General features: G+C 33.9%; 1 long non-coding RNA gene across 2 annotated transcripts; it reads left to right on the forward strand.

Annotated features, from left to right (window-relative positions):
- Positions 1-3,787: 3,787 nt before the first annotated feature.
- Positions 3,788-8,793, forward strand: LOC132799325 (uncharacterized). Of its 2 annotated transcripts, none has more exons than XR_009634933.1 (9): positions 3,788-5,170; positions 5,404-5,502; positions 5,591-5,718; positions 5,880-6,005; positions 6,508-6,615; positions 6,911-7,006; positions 7,088-7,131; positions 7,311-7,445; positions 7,674-8,793. It is a non-coding gene; the product is annotated as an uncharacterized LOC132799325 (long non-coding RNA). The 2 variants fall into 2 exon arrangements; XR_009634934.1 differs by lacking the exon at positions 7,674-8,793 and adding an exon at positions 6,102-6,159 and having other exon boundaries at positions 7,311-7,665.
- Positions 8,794-25,182: the final 16,389 nt, after the last annotated feature.

Below are 25,182 nucleotides of genomic sequence, written 5' to 3' on the forward strand. Positions count from 1 at the left end.
ACATGAAGTTATATCTATAACTGTAAAATAGCTATTCTTAAATTCAAAAACACATCCAATATAGAAAGAATTAAAGACATGTTTGGTTTGTGAAATGCATGCAAGAATAAAATAGCGACTCTAACATATTAATTTTTCCTATATTTGATAAATTTTCAAATAAATGAATAGCTATTTCAAGGAAATAGAAAATCCTTCATTTGAATAAATAGTTTTTCCTTTATAAAAGCTATTCATATATTATTACCGGGATAAGTTTTCAATATTTCTTTACCATATTTGTAATATTTTTAAATTTAGATAATTTATAATATTTAAAAAATATACAAATAAATATAAAAGTTGACTTTTTATTAATTTTAATCAAATTTTATATTTTAAATTCTAAACTTTGAATCTAATTCTTTATTATTACCAAACATACAAATAAAAATCATTATTTTATTTTTTATTCTTATGAATAACTATCCTCATTTTAATAGAAATAATAAAATAAACATGCCCTTATGGAGTATGTATTTTTACTTCTGCTTTTACTTTACATGCGAAATGTGCTCTCAACTAATTTCAAGCAAATTACCAAAAAAAAAAAAAAAAAAAAAAAAAAAAAAAAAAAAAACAACCAAACTAATCTCAAGCAACATTAGGGTGATGTTACTGCCACCCACTATTTCTCCTTTGGCACGGAGAAATTAATTATATGTTTGTACATCTTCATTTTTGCCCTTTTTGCTTTTTATTACTATTCTATTTGCTTTTATTTCGAGAAAATTGTCTCTCTTAAAAGCTCAACTTACTCCCCAGCAGCCCAACAACTCATACGCTTTGCTTCCTCAATGGGGCCGAGGTCTCAGATGCTTCGCGAAATCCTTGATACGTATTGTTCGCTTCCACTTCACTCGCACTCTACCCAGCTCGAGCTCAACTCGGAATGTTCTCGTGACCGGCAACCACCATTGTACTTATAACTATGTCGACCATCATACGAAAAGATTCCGATATCGAACTGATCCGGTGGGCAAATAGTCTCTGAAATTGAAAGGGCGTCCCTGAAAGAGAGCATGCACGCCCAATTGGGCTTTCGCTGTGAAATGTGTAAATACATTGTAGGCGTAGATATTGACCAATAATGAGAAATTTTTAGAACAGAGCAGAAGATAGAAGAAATGACGTCGTATATACGTTGATGAAAAGGGGTTGAGACAGAAATCTTGCGGACTCTAAAATTGCGAAGCGCTAGGTGTATATGTTCCTCATCTCTGGGATAGAGAAGTTTAATTATAATGTCTGGAGTTGATGTAGAGCATGGTACAAGTCGGAGGAGAATTCGGCCTCCAAAATATGTATCAAAGTATATTGCAAGCAACATGGGCGCACAATTTCATGAAATTTGACCAAAAATACAAAGGAAACAAAATCATGACAAAAAAGGTGATTCGTCTAACCGATAAGGCCTGAGGTGCCACATATATATATACATGCTCATGTATACGTAACGCCAGAGGATAAGGCCCAAGGGCCAAACCAATCATTCATACTACTATTGCCAGCTATTCCACCAACCATGAATTAAAAAGCACATGAATAATAATCCAGAATTTTTAATACCATGTTGGCACTATAAGATTCTTAATCGATACTCATAGAGTTGTAGAAATTTTGTTAAGTGAGTCAACAAAAAAAGAAAAAGAAAAAAACAAAAAACAAAAACAAAAAAACGAACGAACAAATCATATGGACAGTCTTTTTTTTTTTTTGGTTGGTATTAACAGGGTTAGAGTATGTTCAGAATTAAATTGTGTGTGTGTGTGTGTGTGAGAGAGAGAGAGAGAGAGAGAGAGAGAGAGAGAGAGGTATTCATAAGTTTGGCTCAATGGAAAAACCATTAAGAATATACCTCCAGGTCTTAGTTTCAACCAAGCCTAGGAAAAAATCTCCCTCCCCTTTAAGTATAATATTTGCAATCTCTCTCCCGAAAAAAAAAAAAAAATTGGGAGAGAGGGATTTTCTAGCGGTCTAGGTTTTATCATACTAAATATCTGAGAATTATCATTCATTATCATTGCCATTTGGATGTTCCAAGGGAATAAAATTGGGTGTTTATTGCATGTCCAGATTTCAAACCCAAAAAACTAATAAAAATTAAATATGTGATTTGTGCTTGTTCACATGTAAATCAAGCTCCAAAAAATGTTGAAGTTTCTTATTTCCTTTCTCAAAAGTACTAGTCTAATCGGTTTGTAAATAATAATGTAAAAATTTATGATTAATTACATTTTAATATCTTCGATTTTCTTGCAATTTTGATTTTTAACTTTTTGATTCAATAATTTACACTCTTGATTTTTTAATTTGTTGAAACTTGTGCTTTTTTGACTGATTGATGGTATTTAATAGCAGCCTTACATGACTGACTCTAAAATATAAAATTTTAAAACTAGTTCCAAAAATTTGTTCTTTTAGAATATTTTGGCTAACAAAATTTGGCATATATATATTTGGAAACTCGCAACTATTGTTACTAATCTATTAAAAAAACATATTAATAATTATGTTTGTTGGGTTTCATAGCAGATTCTGAGGAGCATTATTTCGTCCATGTGTTATAAAATTATTGACCTTGCACGCATTTTGTCATTTGATTGTCCAAATACATTGTGCTACTCCTCCAAAAATGTCTAGTATTAATAACTTATTTTGGAGACAATATTAGCAACAGCAACAAGAGTAACATATATCATTTTGGAGATAAGATTCACCGAATATACATTACATAAGCCACCTTGTATTACTACGGTCGGCGACTCGTCTTTCTTTGTTTATGAATGGATTTTCTCTCTCTCTTTTTTTTTATAATTTTTTTTTACAAAAAAAAAAGAAAAAAGAAAAAGAAAAGCAAATCGGAAAGAAAAATCTAGGTAGGAAAAAGAGAACTATAAAAAAAAAATAATAATAATAAAAAAAAGAAAAAAGAGAAAGAGCTAATTGAAAATGCGAAGTTCTAATTGCACTATTGTTATACGTAAACTTGGATCCCACATAGGTGGCAATGATATCCTACATGGTGCATTATTCTATGTGGAACTAATATCAGACGCTGTATCATCAACATTATTAGATTATTACGCAGGTAGACTACTGTTATGATCAGATATCATGAGATATAATCTCCAATATTATGAGTTTGACTCTTAGTGAACAATGTGATCATAATGGTTGATCAACAGTTATTCAATAAATATCCAAAGTTGAACGACATAATTTCGACATAAGCCAATCTCATCTATGAGGTTTATTAATTATTGCGAAGACACTATAAACATGAGCTACATAACTGTATGTCATTATAAATCTCTTCATCAATTCTCCAATTTCTATACAAATACACAACAACAATGGCTTTAGCAACAAATAGACCTAGTGGCAAAAGTGTAATTGTTACAGAATATACCCATTCAGTGATATAAAATGAATTTTGTACAATTTTTCATGAGCTACTGAAACCATCTACAGCGTACACTTCGTCACTAAAATTTGTAACAAGGGGGGTAAGTTTTTTGAAGACAAAATTTGCTGTCCAAATTTTCTAGTCAACTGTGACAAAAGTTTATATAGCTTGTCACTAAGATTTTTCATTTGGTTTTTCAATTTTATAAATCAATGTAGTAACAAAATATTTTGCCTTTTAACCACACACATAAAAAAATAATAATAATAATAAAAACAAAAAGAGGCCACAGTACTACACGTTTTTGTTTGCCCAGAATAAAGCCCCAAATTCTTCTCATTTCGAGAAGGCAGAGAAGCTCTATGCTCTCTCGACTCCCTACCTTTTCGACCCAAACTTCTCAGCCTTCCTCTTCACCTCCGCTGCTCTCCTGCCTCCACCACCTAGAAGCTCCACAGCCATTTGCCAGCTCGAATCCCAGCTCCGAACTGAAGTTCTCTCTTCTGCATTAGCGTTGCTGCGATTGCTGGTTGGGAATTTTGGGGAAAAAGGAAAGAAAACCAGTTCCAATTCTCTCTCGCTTTGCTGGATATCAGATATTTTAAATGGTCCCTTACTAATTACGATCTTAAAGAGGATTGTTACTCTATTTGTTTGAAGTTACGACCTTACTTTATATTTGTAATTTATGGTTCTATTTCATTCATCATTGTCTTCATGTGTTTGATGAACTATAATAAAACAACCAAAAAAAAAAAAAAAGGGGTAAAAACTGATTTGTATAGAAAAAAAACTGGTTTGTTTTTTGTTAATGTCGCGATGATTTTAAATTAGTATAAAAGAATATATAAGTTGAAGTAGTTGATTCAGTTTTTTCTTTTAATTTAAATTTGCTAATTTCTGAAGTCATCTGCTAATATGGCTATTAATGTGCTTTGCTTTTCTTCCTTTGATGTTTCTTTCTTGTTTATTCCTTTGTGTTTCCTTGATTTTAGATTAGTATTTGGTAACATCTGAGTGCTTCATTGAATTCAATTCCAGAATCTTGTTGAAGTTGGCATATAATGTGGCTTTAGATGCATATTGTATTTGATATGTTTATTAATGATATGTCCTAGAAACTTGCTTCTCTTAATGCTTTTTCCTCTTAAATTTTTTCTTATTCTCTTAGTTTATGGTCCACTATCTTTTGAACATTCATGGTTAATTTTGTTTAGCCATTACTCTGCTCTATGACATGCATCCTGCGTATAATATGTACATATATATATGTATATATTTTTTTTCTTTCTTGAAAACCTGTGTATTTTATATTTCCCTTTTTAAATGTTATATCTTAAGAGGTATTGTTAATTCACTATTAATTATTACAAATATGAAAGAAATAATCACTTAATGGGCTTTGATTATTTGTTCTGTTAATAAGTTAAGAATTGTGACTGAGAACTTAATATACACCATCTAACAAGCCCCTTTGCTTTTGTTTGTTCCATGACATGTTGATTTACACCATCTAGCAAGCCCCTTTGCTTTTGTTCATTCCATGACATATTGTACATGTTGATTTACACAATCTAGCAAGTCCCTTTGCTTTTGTTCATTCCATGACATATTGTACACTTGCTGGAAGCTTTCATGACGCATGATGATCCAGTCCCTTGTGTTGATTTTAGCAGGTATTCAGAGATGCTCGCATCTGGTTCAGAAGATGGAAAAATTAAAGTAAGTCTACTTATATATTCTTGGATCAGGATTTGTTTTTCTTCCTACTTTAAGTCCTTGAAGTCAACCTTCACCATATGTTTTTATTAAATAAATATAGTAGTTGGTTTTCTTTTAATTCATGTCAATATTGTGTTGAATGTTATTGCTTTCGTTGGAAGTTCTGTAGTGATTTTTATAGCAAAACTTATTGTGTCATTTAAATTCACATTTGGCTCTTTTTGACTGGTCAGTGCTTGTGTTGCCTTGAACATGTACATTCTCGGGGTGTCACAAGTGTTTTCTTCTGTCGAGATGGAAGCCAATTACTTAGTATATCATTTGACTGCACAGTGAGTTTTCTTAATTAGATTTCGTATATCATTTGACTGCACAGTGAGTTTTCTTAATTAGATTTTCTTTCCTCCTGGTCTTTTCCAGGGTGGTGCATCAACAGTTTTGTTTTTTTCCTTCAGTTGTGGCACCATTTATCCCTATTCTACCATTCGAGTCTTTAGTGCTATGATTTTGGATATGTCTGACCGATTGTACGGCGGTCTAGAATTACTGTAAGTAATATTTGTTAATTTACAATATCTAAAAGCTTAAACTGAACTATGTATCTCAGGCTACCATAATGATACGCTTTAACAATATTAAATAACAAAAGCAGTACTTTTTCTTTGTGGTTGCTATAATCTAATAATGTAGTGGGTTATGTTGAATGCAGAAATCAGGGTCTAAAATCTGGGAAGTTTTTGAGAGAATTTCGTCGTCATGGATCATGTATAAATGATGCACTTTTACAAACACTGGAGATCATATTATCACTGCATTCAGTGATTGCACAGTCAAGGTGAGCTTAAATTCTGTTACATATTTAGGGATTCTGTCTTTAGGTAAGGATTTATTTTCTTTGGTTGCATAAGAGTGTTCTCTTTTGTTGTTATAGGTCTGGGATATGAATTCAACACTTGCTACAAATATTTAAGCCACCGTCAACATTAAGGGTATAATTTTGTATGCAATGGTTTATGTGTGTTAGAGAAATCTATCCTTGCTTGCTTAAAATTTTTGTACCTTACACTGTTTTCATATTTATTCGTCTCCTGTCCTAACTCATCTCCTTAGAATTTGAGAACTCTCTGTGGTTGATCTGAATAGAACATACGTTAGACCAATAGGAAATGCAACAGAATAATTTATTTGATATTATGTCATAGTTTATGTGACATTATAACTTAATAAAATGTTTAGAGACCAAATTGAGACACTATCTAAAACACAGTGTTGATACTTATTATTATCATGTATTGTTTTGGTGCCTAATTGCAACCGTTTCCTTTCTGGACTTTCAGGGAGGTGATGCTTCTCTAAATTCTGTTCATCTTTTCCCAAAGAGTACCGTCACATCATTGTATGCAATAACATCCATCTATATTATGACTCTTCAAGGACAGGGGCAGGTATCTATTTGCATCCTACGTTGAGACAAAAATACCTTTTATCTATTTGTGTATTTATATGCACCTATATATACATTGTTCTACACACACACACACCCACACACGTAAGGATTTGATCTAAGACCTATCCAAATCCCACACCACCTTATTGCCAGTAGAGTCAAAAGATATAAGTTAATCTGTCCAGCCAAAGAAGTAATGAAATAATTAGCAAATTCCAGTTATTTATTGCTTCTTGCGAATGACATTGTTGTGGGAATTAAAATGGATTGATATCTGGTTGCTTATGGTGTAGCTCGTGAAGAGTTTTCCATCTCGTAAAAGAGAAGGAGACTTTGTGGCAGCCTGTGTGTCACCTTAAACGGAATGGATTTACTGTTGGTGAAGACAGGTATTTATTTTTATAAAATGACATATACCAATTATAGTATTATCATAAGTTATTTAATATAGCTAGTTTGATTATTTGCAGGAACATATCAGCCTCCAATCTAGAAACTAAAGCATCTAATGAAGGTATGCTTTTCATCTAATGGAAGCTAAATTGATAAAACTATGGCTGTATATTGCTCTACCTGGTAAAAGTTTTCTGTCAATAGAATTAAAGAATTGTACAATCATGTTGTCACTTACAATTATGTTGTTTATGAAATTAGACGGTGATATTTTTATGTTCCACATTCCTTTGCTCCCAGATTAGTTGCTGCTAGAACAGTGAAAACCTCCATTCCATCTCCACATGGTTTGTATAATTGATTATATATGGGGAGGAAGACATATTCTGGTGCCATATCTAATTCAAAACTTGCAAGGAATTTTTCTTCTCCAAAGTTAAGGGCTTTTATAAGCATCCATATGTTGCATATATAGTTCTTTTCTTGTGATTTTACAAGTTATTTAGGCTTGTGAATGATGTACATCTCATGACATCTGAAGTTGTATAGTTCTTTTTTCATTGAAGTTCCAATAATAAACTGCATGTTGCATTACTCTTTTTTTTACCCATTGCAAGTGGAGAATTCTCTGATAGCTCTCTGTTCTAACCTTTTACTTGCCAGATCATTTGTAACACCCCGTCCCGAATCGCACCGGAATCCGTGTACGTTGACCAAGGTTGACCGTTGACCGAAGGGGTCAAAAGTTGACTTTTTGACTCGGTGGGAATTTCGAGTTGACCAGGGTACCGTGGCGAAGTGCATGACGCCCTGAGTTCGTAGACTAGTAGCACGTCAAAAACGGAGCTACGGTTTGAAAGTTGTGGGCAAAACAAGTTGAAGTTCAAACTGTCCAAAAGGTGCTGGAAGTTGACTTTTTCTTGTGATGTAATTTTGAGTTGACTCTTGTATGGTTGTAAAGTACTCGTCAATACGAGTTCATAGAAGAAATGAACTCTTGTATGGCACGCTTAAATCGGACATTTGGTTAAAAAGTTACGGACGTTTGAAATTCGCCGGGTACCGTATTATTTTAATATATTTGGCTTAAGTGCACAGTAACGCCACGTGTCAGCTTCTGATTGGTCCACGTGGCATGAACAGTGTTACGCAGGGTTTTTATTTGTTAAAACTCTCGGGGAAGAGAGAGAAAGAGAGAGAGGACCCGCCGGACTTTTTCAAGTTTTCCGGTCGAGATACTGTACACGTGCCGGCCAGCCAGATTGCCCACCTCATTTCCGGCAAAACCTCCAAATTTCACGGCGAACGGCCGCCGGACGCGCCCGGATCGGAGCTCCGAAGTTCGGCGGCGCGTTTTTCCCCTCCACCGCCGGCCACCGCGAATCGACCCTGTTCTGGCCGATCTACAGTACACGCGCCAGCTAGCCTTGATCCTCTCCTCAAGTCCGGCCTACCCACCAAAAATCACGGTCATCGGACCACCGACGCACCGGGATCGGAGCGTTTTCCGGCGAGGGGCCGGAAATCTTCAAACGATGATTTCTCCGCCGTCCGACCTCCGTTTTGCTCACCGCCGGTCCCGTTGGATTGCTCTCCTCACGATCTACAAGTTTGCAAAATTTCACAGCCAACGGTGACCGCGGCGGCCCGCCGGAAAATACTGTTCCGGCGAGTACCCGAAATTCCGGCCAGCTCCAGTCTGCAGTGTTCGACCTCCTGAACCCAAATCCGACTTCCGTTTTCGCCAATTCGCGACGGTTTGGGAGAATTGCGGAGCCGAAACCCAAAAAGCTTCCCGGCGAAATTCCGACCCCGTCGGGTACGATCCTTGGAAATTGAGACCGAATCTGTGATCAGCATCACTCGAGCTTCGATTCGGTATATAACTCGTAAATTCTAGGTATCGTTTGTGTTTTGACCCCCCGGGTATCGGGTATTATTTACTCGAATAAAATATTAATTTATTTGACTGCCTGTGAATTTTGTTCTAGGAGCACCGGTGAGTCGTAGAATTGATCCCGTAGTGGATCATGGGTTAATTGCGTGCTCCAGGTGAGTGACCCACCTTCAAATTAATTTTGGGAATTTAATTGGTGAAATATTATGTGTGATTTAAATATTTGAAAATTAATTTCTTGTGCCAAATATTTATTGGATTTATTGTGGAATTATTTATGAATTTATTGGATTTAAGAAAATGTGCATTTTACAAATTTATGCCATGTGAAATTATGTTATGGTTTTGAGGATTTTGAAATTGGTGTGATTTTAATGGTAAATTGGGCACGATTTGATTTTCAAATATTTTAAAGAAAATATTTGGTTATGTTGGTGATTTCAATTTTTATAAAATATGCCCATGGAATATTTTGAGATTTGATTATTATATTTCGAGAATTATTTATGCTTGGAAAAAATGTGGATATTTGAATTGATGGATTTGGGAGTTTGTGGATTTGAAAATCATGGGATTTATGGCATTGATTATAAAGAAATTGTGGAGAATTTCCCGGTTCAAGCGGATGGATTATGCCCGCTATGTTTATGAAAAATGTGAAATTTGTTTTATGATTTAAATTTATGGATTTTATGATTTTTAGATGCACCGTGCACGTACTGGTGTTCTGATTATGTGATATGGTATATGTGATATGGATATTGTGCACACGGATATGATTAGCGCGCAGGTGGGTGTGAGTAGCGCGCAGGTGATATTATGAGGGTGTCCTGTGGATGCCATCGGAGAGGGTGGCCACCCCCCTTTGGCCGGGACACCAGGTTAGCAGCGGCGCAGTGGGACGCCACGCGACCGTATGCCGGTTTCTCTCTATAACCTCCTGTCTGGCGGTACCTTGGGACGCTGGGTACTGTTGGCGCCACTGGTATATAGTGGGTGCATCAAATGATTTTCAGAACTGTGTTTTAAAAATAAAATGTTTGGAAACTGTATTGGAATTAAAAATATAATTATTACTGTTTCTGGTATTTATTTGATGTCATGGTTTTTGGGGAATATGAATAAAGGGTTTTGTGAAAAGATTTTAAAAGGGGAACTTTTCCAACTGAGAGAATTGTAAGGGTTTTGAGAGAAATTATTATTTCCAATTTATTATTATTTATCTACTTATTACCGTGGTATTATATTGTATAGTAGATAGGGTCACTCACTGAGATGATTAGCATCTCACTCTTAAATTCCGTTCCTCTAGGTACCAGGTTGTCGGTGTTCATTCGGAGCGGACTTGCTCTTCCTCGCTGTTTTAGTTTGGCAGTACCCGTTTATTCTTTTATTGCAGTTGTAATATTTCTTTCACTCTTGTTGTATTTATTATGCACTGGATTACTGTATTTATTTTGGAGTGCTGTAATTTGTGGAATCAATCTGTAGTAATGTGGGAGGAATAAGGGGATGTTTTTAGAAGTGTGTTTTCAGTGCAGGTAATTTTTGGTTAGTCCTACCCTTAAGGGAGGTGCTGCCGGATTTTCCGTTGGAAGGTTCGGTGGTATTTCCTTGGGATCAGGGCTTGTCTAGGGCTCCTGTAACACCCCGTCCCAAATCGCACCGGAATCCGTGCACGTTGACCGAGGTTGACCGTTGACCGCTGACCGAAGGGGTCAAAAGTTGACTTTTTGACTCGGTGAAACTTTTGAGTTGACTAGGGTACCGTGGCGAAGTGCACAATGCCACGAGTTCGTAGACTGGTAGCACGTCGAAAACGGAGCTACGGTTTGAAGGTTATGGACGAAACAAGTTGCGGTCCAAACTGTCCAAGGGGTGCCGGAGTTGACTTTTTGTTTATGGGGAATTGAGCTTTGACTCATGCATGGTTGTGAAGTGCTCGTCGATACGAGTTCACAGACTAGCGGCACGCTTAAAACGGACATCCGGTTAAAAAGTTATGGACGTTTAAAGTTTACCGGATACCGTATTATTTTAATGTTTTTGGGTTGGTGAACAGTGAAATGCCACGTGTCAGCTTCTGAGTGGTCCACGTGGCATGAACAGTGTCACGCAGGGGTTTTATTTGTTAAAACACTCGGGGAAGAGAGAGAAAGAGAGAGAGGAGAGAGAAAGAGAGAGAGGAGAGAGAGAGAGAGTCACCTGCCGCCGGTCATTTTCACGTTTTCCGGCCTAGTTACTGTACACACACCGGCCAGCCAGATTGCCCACCTCATTTCCGGCAAAACCTCCAAATTTCACGGCGAACGGCCGCCGGACGCGCCCGGATCGGAGCTCCGAAGTTCGGCGGCGCGTTTTTCCCCTCCACCGCCGGCCACCGCGAATCGACCCTGTTCCAGCCATTTTCCGGCCACACGCGCCTGACAGCCTTAATCCTCTCCTCAAGTCCGGCCTACCCACCAAAACTCACGGCCATCGGACCACCGACGCGCCGGGATCGGAGCGTTTTCCTGCGAGGGGTCCGAAATCTTCAAACGGTGATTTCTCCGCCGTCCGACCTCCGTTTTGCTCACCGCCGGTCCCGTTGGATTGCTCTCCTCACGATCTACAAGTCTGCAAAATTTCACAACCAAGGTCCACCGCACGCACGCGCCGCCGGCGACGGTTGCCGGTGACCGCGACGGCCCACCGGAAAATACTGTTCCGGCGAGTACCCGAAATTTCTGGCCGGCTCCAGTCCGCTGTGTTCGACCTCCTGAATCCGAATCCGGCTTCCGTTTCCGCCAATTCGCGACGGTTTGGGAGAATTGCAGAGCCGAAACTCGAAAAGCTTTCCGGCGAGATTCCGACCCCGTCGGGTCCGATCACCGGGAAGTAAGATCGAATCTGTGATCAGCATCACTCGAGCTTCGATTCGGTATATAACTCGTAAATTCTAGATATCGTTTGTGTTTTGACCCCCCGGGTACCGGGTATTATTTACCCGATTAAAATATTAATTTATTTGACTATCTGTGAATTTTGTTCTAGGAGCACCGGTGAGTCGTAGAATTGATCCCGTAGTGGATCATGGGTTAATTGCGTGCTCCAGGTGAGTGACCCACTTTCAAATTAATTTTGGGAATTTAATTGGTGAATATATAATGTGTGATTTAAATATTTGGAATTTAATTTCTATGTGCCAAATATTTATTGGATTTATTGTAGAATTATTTATGAATTGATTGGATTTAAGAAAATGCGAATTCTACAAAATTATGCCGTGTGGAATTATTTTATGGTTTTGAGGATTTTGAAATTGGTGTGGTTTTAATGGTAAATTGGGCATGATTTGATTTTCAAATATTTCAAAGAAAATATTTGGTTATATTGGTGATTTCAATTTTTATAAAATATGCCCATGGAATATTATGAGATTTGATTATGATATTTCGAGAAATTATTTATGCTATTGGGAAAATGTGGATATTTGAATTGATGGATTTGGAAGTTGGTGGATTTGAAAATCATGGAATTTATGGTATGGATTATAAGGAAATTGTGGAGAATTTCCCGGTTCAAGCGGATGGATTATGCCCGCTATGCTTATGAAAAATGTGAAATTTGTTTTATGATTTAAATTTATGGATTTTATAATTTTTAGATGCACCGTGCACGTACTGGTGTTCTGATTATGTGATATGGTATATGTGATATGGTTAGTGTGCACACGGTTGTGATTAGCGCGCAGGTGGGTGTGATTAGCGCGCAGGTGATGTGATTAGCGCGCAGGTGGGTGTGAGTAGCGCACGGTTGATATTATGAGGGTGTCCTGTGGATGCCATCGGAGAGGGCGGCCACCCCCCTTTGGCCGGGACACCAGGTTAGCAGCGGCGCAGTGGGACGCCACGCGACCGTATGCCGGTTTCTCTCTATAACCTCCTGTCTGGCAGTACCTCGGGACGCTGGGTACTCTGGCGCCACTGGTATATAGTGGGTGCATCAAATGATTTTCAGAACTGTGTTTTAAAAATAAAATGTTTGGAAACTGTATTGGAATTAAAAATATAATTATTACTGTTCGGATATTTATTTGATGTCTTGGTTTTCGGGGAATATGAATAAAGGGTTTTGTGAAAATGTTTTAAAAGGGGAACCTTTCCAACTGAGAGAATTGTAAGGGTTTTGAGAGAAATTATTATTTCCAAATAATTATTATTTATACTTATTACTGTGATATTATATGGTATAGTAGTAGGGTCGCTCACTGAGATGATTAGCATCTCACACTCTTAAATTCCGTTCCTCTAGGTACCAGGTTGTCGATGTTCATCCAGAGCGGAGTTGATCTTCATCGCTGTTTTACTTCGTGAAGTACCCTGTTCTTCTTTATTGCAGTTGTACTATTTCTTTCATTCTTGTTGTATTTATCTTGCACTGGATTACTGTATTTTTGTTTTGAAGTGCTGAAATTTGTGGAACCAATTTGTAGTTTGTGGGAGGAATAAGGGGATATTTTTGAAGTGTGTTTTCAGTGCAGGTAAATTTGTGGTAAGTAAATCCCTTAGGGGAGGTGCTGCCGGATTTTCCGTTGGAAGGTTCGGTGGTATTTCCCTGGGATCAGGGCTGTCTAGGGTTCCGGAGGAGGAATTCTGGACGGGTCCTGACAGTTCCGGGGAAGGAATTCTGGACGGGTCCTGACATCATTTGTGTTCCAGCTGCTACAGTAGGAGCATTGGATTTGGACACTTTGCATTTTGAGCATTCTCTAATGATGGTTTAGACTAGGAAACTGTAATGTAATTTTTTTCCAGTCAACAATGTTTTTTTCTCACCTTTTTTTGGTGTAAGCTTATTGTGTTTAATACACTGTGTTATAATTCGATATTGGAATTTTAATGTAAAAGATATTTGGTGGTAATAAAATATTATTCATTTATGCAAAATTGCAATTCTAGAAGTGTTATTTTAAATTTGTTACTGGTTAGACTATTTTGTACTTAAAAGTGGCATCAAATATGTTGCTAGAGCCTTAATTTTGTCACTAATTTTTTTAGTGACAAAAAAGTATATATATCTAATTCTTATGGTTTGACGAGATTACACTCTAATCAGGCACAGAATTCCAAATTCAGTGATAAAATATATTTTCTGTGATATATATTTGTGCCACTAAATGAATTCTATTCTGTGATAAATATAAACTTTGTCACTAAGATAATATGATCAGCTACGAAGATATTACTCTTGCCATTATGGGCCTTTAGGGTCACAGACACGGTTACAAACTTGTGATGGACACTTCTTTGTCATCAAATGGGTTTAATGACTAAATTTTTACATTTAGTGACATAATAGTTGTGTTGCTAAAGCCCAAATTTGTTGTTGTGATTAGGGGTGGATATGGATTGAATTGGTTCGGTTTTGGACCAAAATACAATTCAATCCATACTTATTGGTTTTCCTAATATGCAATCCAAATCAAACCATTAAAATGTTAAATCTAAAGCAAACAAAACCATTTATGTTCGGTTTGGTTTGAATAATGGTTTGGTTGTTTGGATTGGTTGATCGGTTTGAAATTTAGTAATTTATAAATATATATAATACAAATAAAAAATTTTCCAAATATAAAATATAAATAATAAATTATAATTATCCAAACATAAAATACAATTAGAATAATGCAACATAGTCTACAATGAAAAATAAAGAAGAAAATATAGCAAATGATACACATCATGCACTTATCAAGTAGCAAGCATTAATGTCATCATCTCACTCCTACAAAATCAAATTAAAATTGTTAGAACAAATAATGTAAAATAATACATTCATCAAAATTCATTTACTCAAAAATCGATTTGGGATTTTGGGATATAAAATAGCTATATATATTAAAAATTAATATATAAAAATGGAAAAAAATAAGTTAAAAATAAATATATAAAAATGAAAAAGATATTCAAATTTATATATAAAAATGAAATATATATATATATATATATATAATTTTTTAATTATATAATATATTATTTGGATTGGATTGCATTTATATTTTCCATCCATAACCAATCCAATCCATATAATTTATAATATTTTGAACCCAATTCAATCCAATTGATGTAAAAATCCAATCCAATTGATGTAAAAATTCAATCCAAACCGTTAAAAATGAATTGGATTGGATTTTGTCCACCCCTAGTTATGATATACCAACACTGACATGAGCATTGGAGTGCTTTTGGTCGGTACCACATCAATACCTTAATATTTTTCTGGCATATTTTGTAGGTCAGAGATCGAGGAGGTAGGAGTTTTGGTCAAATCGGATTTCTGCATCAACATTTGATGATAGAACGAGGGTGGACATTCCTACAAAGCTAAAGTTCAATACAATTTAAGGTGAAATGAAGGTAGCAATAAGTAGCCAAGAGAATTCCAGAAACATTGTTCATTCCCATGAAAATGCGACGTGCACGTCCCCCCCTTTTTGCTTAATTAAAAGGTAGAAACAAGCCAAAGAAGGTTAGTAACTTAGCTCATCCTTTTTCTATAATGAAAATATAAAAAAAAAAAAAAAAAAACCAAGAAGATGGTGTCATCTGTTTACAATAATTTGGAAAACAAGATGGAAGAAGGCTTTAAAAGTCAGAAACAAATGATCACTCAGATAAATCCACAGTAACTTTGTCCTAAAGAAAGCAAGCCTCAGGGGAAGTCAAATAGCAATGAGAGAGAGAGGACAAAGATCAAGAGACAAAACAAGACTAATGAGACTGGAAAATAATGCCAGACATTAGATATATTTGACTTTGTCATCATCTTGATACAAGGTAGCAAGGTGAACCTAGAGATTCAATGATCTCTTACTCAAAAAAATATGAGACAAGTCTGACTTACGTTATCACCTTCACATGAGACGACAAGATGAACCTGAAGATCTAATGACTTCTTTGATTTACATCATCACCTTGACACGAGGCAACAAGCTGAACTTGAAGATTTAGTGTCTTCTTCCCTCAGATAAAATCAAGATAGTACTAACCTACATCATCACCTTGTTGCACAAGGCTATGAGGTCAACTAAGAGCTTCACAGACCTATTACCTTAGAGAAAAGGGAGAGCAACATTGGGAGGTGCTAATAAGATAGCTAAATGAGTGAATGGACAACCTTAGAACTAGCAATGGAGCCAAGCTAAGGGAACTTCCAGTGGACAAAATCTCCATTCTCTGAGGAAATTTAAGAAGCACTAATGTTGTCCAAGTTTCATATGCTGTAGCTTAACATCTACAAAAAAGTGGGAGATCCAATTGAATACTTATGATTGTACCACATATGGATGGAGCTCGATGGAGCTACTGATTTGGCAATATGCCAAGCATTCCCTCTCACACTAACTAGAACGACAAGAATGTGGTTTGTAAAGCTCGCACTAATATCTACTAAGTCATTCACTCAGCTGGGATATGTTCTTGTTTCTTAGTTTGCAAGAGCATAAAATGTTGTAAAGAGGCTCAAAATTCATCTTCTTTTGACAAAATAAAAGGAAGCTAAGGTCCTGTTTAGCCATGTTTTTTGTTTTCAAAACATTATTTTCAAAATAGAGAATAGAAAACTGTTTTTTCTTGTTTAATGAGAACAATGAATGTTTGGCCGTTGATACTTGAAAACAATTTTCAAAATAAGAAAATAGAAAACATTTTTGGCTAAATAATTTTCAAATTTTTTTTAAAAAGTATTCATTTTTTTTGGGTACATAAAAGGGAATTTTTTATTTTTTTTTACATAAAAAGAACCTTATATATAATATGTATAGCTATAATATATATATATATATATATATATATATATATTAATGCATTCACATATTAATGAATTATATATATAAAATATATTAAAATATAATATAACATTTATTTTCTGTTGAACCTTTTTTTTAATTATTATTAATTCATTAACATTATATATAACATGTATAACTATAAATTTTTTTGAGAATATTCAATCTAAACTCCTAGATTTGCATTAATTTTAATTTAGTCTCTCAGATTTTGAAAATTACAATTGGCACTATTATTAGAAGTGTAGATGTAAATGAATAACAAGAAATAAAAATGAAGACTATTTGAAACCTAAGGAGAGATAATGACATTTTTGAAACTTTAGGGATTAAATTGGAATTAATGCAAATATGAAAAGGTTTTTATGAAATATTCCCCCAATTTTTTTGTTGATTGTATGTATTTCATCAATATTTTTGTATGTAGTGCGTTTATTCAAATAGCTTATTGATTTATCAAGGATATAAAAAGGATCATTATGATCAGCATTAACATGTGCACTTTGAGCCTCCCATACCATCTCATCATTGGTATTAGGTGGGTTACTAATAGATGCATGACAAGACACTCTAGTGGTAATCAACTTGTTAAATATAATTCCTAATAATTTGTAATGCTCATATTCTTTCTTTCAACATGAAGTTGCTTAAGGGTGTGCTTAAATGAATAAATAATATATTCATCAATAATAATAATAACAATAATAATAATAATAATAGTAAATTGTATATCCGCAAATGATAGTACATATACCTGTATATAGTTTTGCAACATTTCTTCTATAGCATTCATAGTATTAGTTTGGTTCATTATTATTGATTCATTCACATTATAATATATATATATATATACATATATCATTTTTTCAATTGTATGTATTTAATTTTTCATTGATTTATAGTTCACCTTTTAGAGCTACGTCTTTCTAATCCTTGTATGACTAATAGTTGTTCTACATTATCGGTCAATTATCTTTTTATTAATTAATTTTTAAACCTTATTAATATTATACAATATATGTTATTAATTCTTTGATGTGAGTTTCAAGCAAATAAACTCATGTGTATTAATTACTAACTTTTATATTAATTAAAATAACTACTGGGACTTGGAATTTTCTATTAATTAAAAAATTAAATTTTACAAGTCTAACATAATATTTCCAACTATAAACATTCATAAAATCTCAAATTAGCAGAACAATAAAACTATTAACTTTTATATGTTACTAATATAGTTAAGCCACATATTTAAATTTTCTTGACACTGTTACAAAAAAAAGGTAAAAACAAAAATAAACAACAAAAAGGAAAAAAATAACTACAATAGGAGATAAGGGAAAATTAAAAAAAAAATGGAGATAAGAAAATAAAAAGAACATCTCATAGAAAAATAGAACAATGAAAAAGGAAAAATAAAAATTGGAAAATTAGAAAAAAAAAATACCCAATAGAAAATGAAAAATAAGAAAAACAATAATGGAAAACTATATATAAGAATATATATATATATATATATATATATATATGTATTTGATGAAGGAAAAATGGAAAGTTAGGAAAAAGAACAAAATAGAAGAGAGCGAGAGAGAGAGAGAATATTTGATAAGAAGAAAACGGAAAATACGGAAAAGGAACAAAATAGCAAAATAAATAATTGAAATAAGAAATATATGGAAAAAAAAAAACTGATAAAAAAAGTAAGATAAAAAGTAAAAAAAATAAACAAGTAGAAATATAACGAAGGAAAGGAAAATAAAAATAATAATAATAAAAAATAATAGATATAACTCACAAAGGATTGAAAAAAATAAAAAAAGAGAATAGTTATTTTTTAAGTTGTTCTATTTGAAAAAAAATTTTAAAAAAAGAGAAAGGTAAATAAAAGAATGAGAAAATTTAATGGATATATTTATCATGATATAATATTCTTCTATCTCTCTCTCTACAACTCTCTCTAAGATCTTTCAAAGAATTAATGTCACGTTTTATCTCTACAATTTTCTCTCTATAAAACAGGAAAATGCATATTAAAAAAAAAATGATGAAGAAAACAAATTAAAATAATACGTATTTTATTATTTTCAAAACAGTTGAAAACATCATTTACTATTTTTTAAATTTTGTTTTCTAAAAACTATTTTTAAAAACTGATGGCCAAACAAATATATTTTTATTTTGAAAACAATTTTCTGTTTTGTAAAACAGAAAACTGTTTTAAAATCAATTGGCCAAACAAGCACTAAAGTCTCTCAATTATGGTAATTGGTTTGATTCAATTCTAAAGCTGTATATGTAAAATCATACAATGATGATGAAGCACTGATGATTATCATGGGGAGCATAAACATGAAGAAGTTTATACGAAAGATTGGGAAAAAAACCATTGAAAAAATTCTCCAATCTGCTTAACACGACTCAAAAATTTATTAATGTTGAGAAACTGGTCAAATTAAGAAGGATAAGAATAAGAGAAACTAACAAATATGGAGAATAGAATGATAGTCGATAGGCAAGTCAATCAAACCAAAAGCATCCTCCACATCAGCATGAGGCTCCTTTTCAAATGTATACCCCATCTCATGTAGTGAAGTACTGATGCAAATCATGGACAAAACTTGCTACATTGCCCAAACAAACTTACGTCAATCTAGAAACTAGAAATCAAAGAAAGTTTTTTCATTTCCATAATGACCATGGTCACACTACTGAGAAATGCTTGTACCTAAAAGACGAGATGGAATATTTGATTGGGAATGGTCATCCACAGGAGTTTGTAATAGCTAGTGCTAGAGGTAAATCTCCTTTCTTCCTCGAATTGGCTATATAATATTATTCATGTTAGAAAAATAAATGAAGCATGGAAGGTTTCTGTTGATCTCATAGACCTTAACAAATAATACTGTCACTAAATTTCACTTGACAAACTCTGTATCATATGAGGTACATAAAATTATTTTTAATTCAATAAATCTTTCAACTCATATTGGAGTATATAAGAATCACTTATCTATGAAATAAAGTTCACCATTAATTCGACTTCAAAATTTGAATATCTTTTATGTTTTTGATCTTAGGCCAAATTATGTGATATATTTTCGATATCGGATGAAATTATGTGACATATTTTCAATATCAAATGGCACAACCTCAAAAAGTGATAAATCCTGACATTGTCGTGGCATAATTAAGGGTAATAAGTTTGGACATTTTCTAAATACAAGTAATGTGACATCAACATTGTCGAGCCGCATTTACGTGTGATAACTCTTGACATTGTCAAATTATATCAAATCAATTAGCATACCCGAAATTATAGAGGTGCACTTAAGTCATGCGATAAGTCCTGACATTGTGAAGGTATACTAAACCAAATAAAGTGATATCAACGTACCCAATATTGTCAAGGTGCGATTGAGTGTGAAATGTCTTAACATTGTCCAGATAAAAATCATCAGCGTATACAATGTGAAGTCAACATTGGGTAATAATCAAATGAATTACAATGACATAATATGTTGTGGACGATGCAATGTAAGTTGCAAAGTCGATATTAGATGAATAATCAAATGAAGCACGATGACATAAAATATCATGGATAATGCAACTGGATAATAATCAAATAAAGCATGATGACATAAAACGTAATGGACGATGCAATGTAAGACACTGAATGGTATTGAATGACATATGACATAAAGTCATCATTATTCCACATAAAACATTTTGGATAGGCAATGCATGACACATAGTCAACTTTATTCTAAATAAAACAACATGAATATGCAATATGACATGAGTCGCTACTATACGACAAGAAGTGATGATTATGCAACATTAAATAGACATTTAGTAAGATAAGCATAAACTAACGCTTCAAGATAATTCAAATGTTACCTATGCACACTCAGTTAATCTTTTGATTGTACAACGTAGCTAGGGGCTAATGTTGTGGGTAAATTTGGCTTCCACTTATGTGGGAATAATATCCTACTTGGCGTGGAACCATTATCAGATGTAATATTATCAACATTATTAAATTACTATGCAAACAGTCTGATGAGATACGATTAATGACATCTAATTAAATAAGAGAAAATAATCGCTAATAGCATCTGGATAAATACATTTTGAGGTAAATCTTAGTAAATGATGAGATATGATTAATGACATCTAATTAAATAAGAGAAAATAATCGCTAATAGCGTCTAGATAAATACATTTTGAGGTAAATCTCAGTAAATAATGTGATATCAATGGTTGATCAGGAGTTACAGATCAAATATTAAAGTTGAACAACATAATCAAATCCCATCGATGAGGTTTATCAATTATTCCAAAGGCACTATAAATATGAGCTATATCAACACAACTGGTAGGTCATTCTAAATCTCTTGACTAATTTACTATTTCTATATAAGTATTACCAACACTAACTTAACCATCGATGTCAGGATCCGTCCAAAATTCCTCACCGAAATCCTAGACAAGCCTTGATCCCAGAGAAACCCTACCGGACCCTCCAATGGAAAATCCGGCAGAACCTCTTCTAAGGGTTGGACTTACCACAAATTTCCTACACTGAAAACACAATATTATATACAACCCCTTATTCTTCCCACGTTACTACAATATAATTCCACAATTTGCAACATTCCAAAAGAATAACAGGGAATTAATGCAGTATTTAATAAAATGCGTCCAATACAGTATACAGAGCATTATACAAAAAATGTGGAATTAATACAATGACAGATAAGGAAGCAATACAAGAAGAGGAAAAAGGGAAGAAATGCTTCTTGGACTTTCGGCAATGAACTGAGACATCGGGCTTGCCCCGGACGATCAACGTCTCCCAACATGGACCTAGGGGAACGGAATTTAAAAATATGAGATGCTAATCATCTCAGTGAGTGACCCTATTTACTGTACACTTTTAATATTAATAATATAACAATAAAAGAAACTTAATTAATCGATACCAAACAATAAAAAAATTAATAAATAATAATTAATTGAAAGTAATATTTCTCTCAAAACTCTCACCATTCACTCGGTTGGAAAATTTTTCCTTTTAAAACATTTTCCAAAACCCGCTATTTGTATGCCCCAAAAACCAAGGAAAACAATTAATCAACTTAATATCGATTAAAGCATAATAGATCAAGGATCCAAAATTTATAATGAAAATAAAATAGGAATAGAAATAAAAATAATTTCGTAATAATTACTAAACGATTGATAATGTCATAAACAAATAATATAAGAACATTAATAAAACTTACATTAAAACAATTCAGGGAATAATTAAAATAATTAGAATGAAATAATTAATTGAACAATTAAATAAGGAATAATTAAACCAAATTAAAACCTCAATTTAAGATAAATGGTAAAAACATAGTAAAATCAAGATGAAATGCATTGTTAAAACACTAATATGAATAAGTAATCAAAAACATAATAAAATTCCATAAAATTTATATTAAGTTTTCCAATTGAAATAAATAATAAAAACAACGTTAAATACATTCTAATTTAATTACTGCTTTAAAATTTTAGGATTTGAAATTTATCTCAGAAAAATAATTACTTGATACACCACACCATATACTAGTGATGCCCTCTGATACCCAGCGTCCCGAACACCGTCTGGCGGGAGGTTAAAGAGAGAAACTTGCATACGGTCGCTTTGGCATCTCGACAGCGCCGCTACTAAAACTGTCATCCCAGCCATAGAGGGAGGCGGCTGATATGCATTATATAAAACTTACCTGCCCTCGGTCCAATGGCAACTCACGGGAGACATTATAACTTGCGCGCTCATCTACATATACAGTACAGAACACCAGTACTGTATGAGTGCATCTAAAATAAATAACCAAATTTTATTATAAAAAGATACGCAAACTTTTCCAAAATCCACCGTGGGAATTATATCATTTTTCGAACTCAACCTCCCACATTTTTCTTTAACAACACCGGCATGAATACTTCGATAATATATAATTTTTCTCATATCACAAAATCCATCAACTTTCATTTCCATCAACTCAAATATACAATTTTCCAATGGCATAAATATTTTTGAAACATAATTCTTTAAAACAATATTTTTCTCCAATCCTCAAAATCCATTTAAATCAACAAATCCTTAAAACCACATAAATTTCATATATAATTAATTCATATAATTGTGCACAATAATTGAATAATAACCATAGCAATAATTAAAATAAATCAAACCATAATTTCTTTAAATTCTGAAATATATTCTTTTGGCACCCAAATATATATTAAAAACATTATAATTTAGCAATACAATTTATATGGAAATTCTCTTAATATCAAATACATAACACATATTTATCAAATATTTAACTATAAAATATTCCAACAATGAAATTTGATAAAATTTATCAAAATCTCAAATTTCTTAAAACCAAAATATTTTATAATGCATAGATACTTACTTCCATTCAATTTTGGCACCAAAATTCCAAATATAAATTTACTAAATATTGGACATATTAAACATATTTTTCAAACAACCAATTTACACAAAATATATATATTTTAACATCCCAAATTAATTTTGAAGGTAGGTCACTCACCTGGAGCACGCAATTAACCTAAGATCCTCCATGGGATCAATTCCACAATGCACACGTGCTCCTAGAGGAACAACATTACACAACTCAAATAAATTAATATTTTATTCGGATAAATAATATCCGGTACTCGGGGGGTTAAACACAAACGTTAACCAAAATTGACGAGTAATATACCGAAACAAAGCTTATGGAACGAGGATCGTATTACCGTTCTCCATTGATCCCAATTCTGCCGGTGGTGGTCGGAATTTGCCTCGGAAGTACCGGCAGAATTTGAACTTGAGAGATCTCTCAAATGGTAGGGGTTTTGGGCAATCTAATCACGGAAATAGACTCAGAGGGGTTGAAAATGGTGGGATAGAGGTATGGGTCGAGCTGGGTTGGCCAGAAAACACAAGAAAAGAGGAGAGAGAAAATTTCCAAGCGTCGAGCTTCTCCGGCCCGATCTGGCAGCGTCTGGCCACTGGTGGCCGTAAAATTTTGCGGCCTAGCTCGCCTTCGTCCCCCGCTCCTCTTTGGCCAGCGCGTGTAGTAAGGTGGTGGCCGGAATTTAAGAAACCGCAAGGGCCCGAGAGGAAGAAAAGGAAAGGAAAGGAAGAAGAAGAAGAAAAAGGCTTCGGGGGGGGGGGGGACGCTGGGTGTTTTCCCACGTGGGGGAAAAGAAAAAAAAGAAAAAAAATAAAGGGAAGGGAAGAAAATAAAATAAAATAAAATAATTAAATAATATTAAAAATAATATTATTATATAAAATAACAATAATAAAATAATATGGTATTAAGCATGGTTGACATGTGGCATTTCATCATAGTGACACATGGTCACATTTATTAAGTCACACATGGTACATTGTTACACGTTTAAAAAATAATATTAAAATAATACGATATTTTAAAACTTTGCACGTCCATAACTTTTTAACCAGATGTCCAAATTAGACGTGCCGCTAGTCTGTGGACTCGTATCGACGAGCACTTTACAACCATGTATGAGTCAAAGCTCATTTTTCCATAAATAAAAAGTCAACTTCGGCACCCTTGGACAGTTTGGACCCCAATCTTGTTTTGCTCATAACTTTCAAACTGTAGCTCCATTTTCAACGTGCTACTAGTATACGAACTCATGCCAATGTGTATTTCGTAACAGTACCTCAGTCAACCTAGAATTCCATCCAAGTCAATGGTCAAAGTCAACGGTCAACTTGGTCAAAATTGGAAAACTTCCATTGTACTTTGGGATGGGGTGTTACAATCGAAGAGTGTTTTGTTGTTATTCCAAGATTTTTTTGACATCTTTTGTAAGTTGAAGATTGATGAGGTGGGAGTTTTGATTGAGCTGGATTTTTGCATTAGCAACTATCAAACAAACTCTATACAATTTCATTATGAATTTATCATTTTACCCCTATTTAAAACCACTACTAAAATCATTTAACAATTAAATCTATTTGTGTTCAGAATCATGGGACTGAGTGTCTCAAATGTGTTGAAAAATATGTTGCTAAAAGGTTTGAGATATCATGTGCGGTAGCAATACCAAACCTACTACGATGTGCAATTGGGTCCTAAGATAAGCCTGGTTAAACCTTGGAAATCTTAATGCCATAATGCCTTGCAAATCCTCCTAGCCATCATCCTACTGCAATAATTCTTGCTACAAAGAATGTCCATGTTATAGCAATTCCACCTAGAAGATAACTTCAAATAGTTTTGATAAATGATGATTAAGGTGAGATTCGGCATATTTAAACCACGAAGTGTTTGGTTTCCACTTCAGTTGTAGGTGTAACCAATCGGCTATCAGGACCGTCTCAAGAATTTTCGAGGCCCTAGGCC

This window comes from Ziziphus jujuba, chromosome 11, assembly GCF_031755915.1.
Source record: "Ziziphus jujuba cultivar Dongzao chromosome 11, ASM3175591v1".
Lineage (NCBI taxonomy): Eukaryota > Viridiplantae > Streptophyta > Magnoliopsida > Rosales > Rhamnaceae > Ziziphus > Ziziphus jujuba.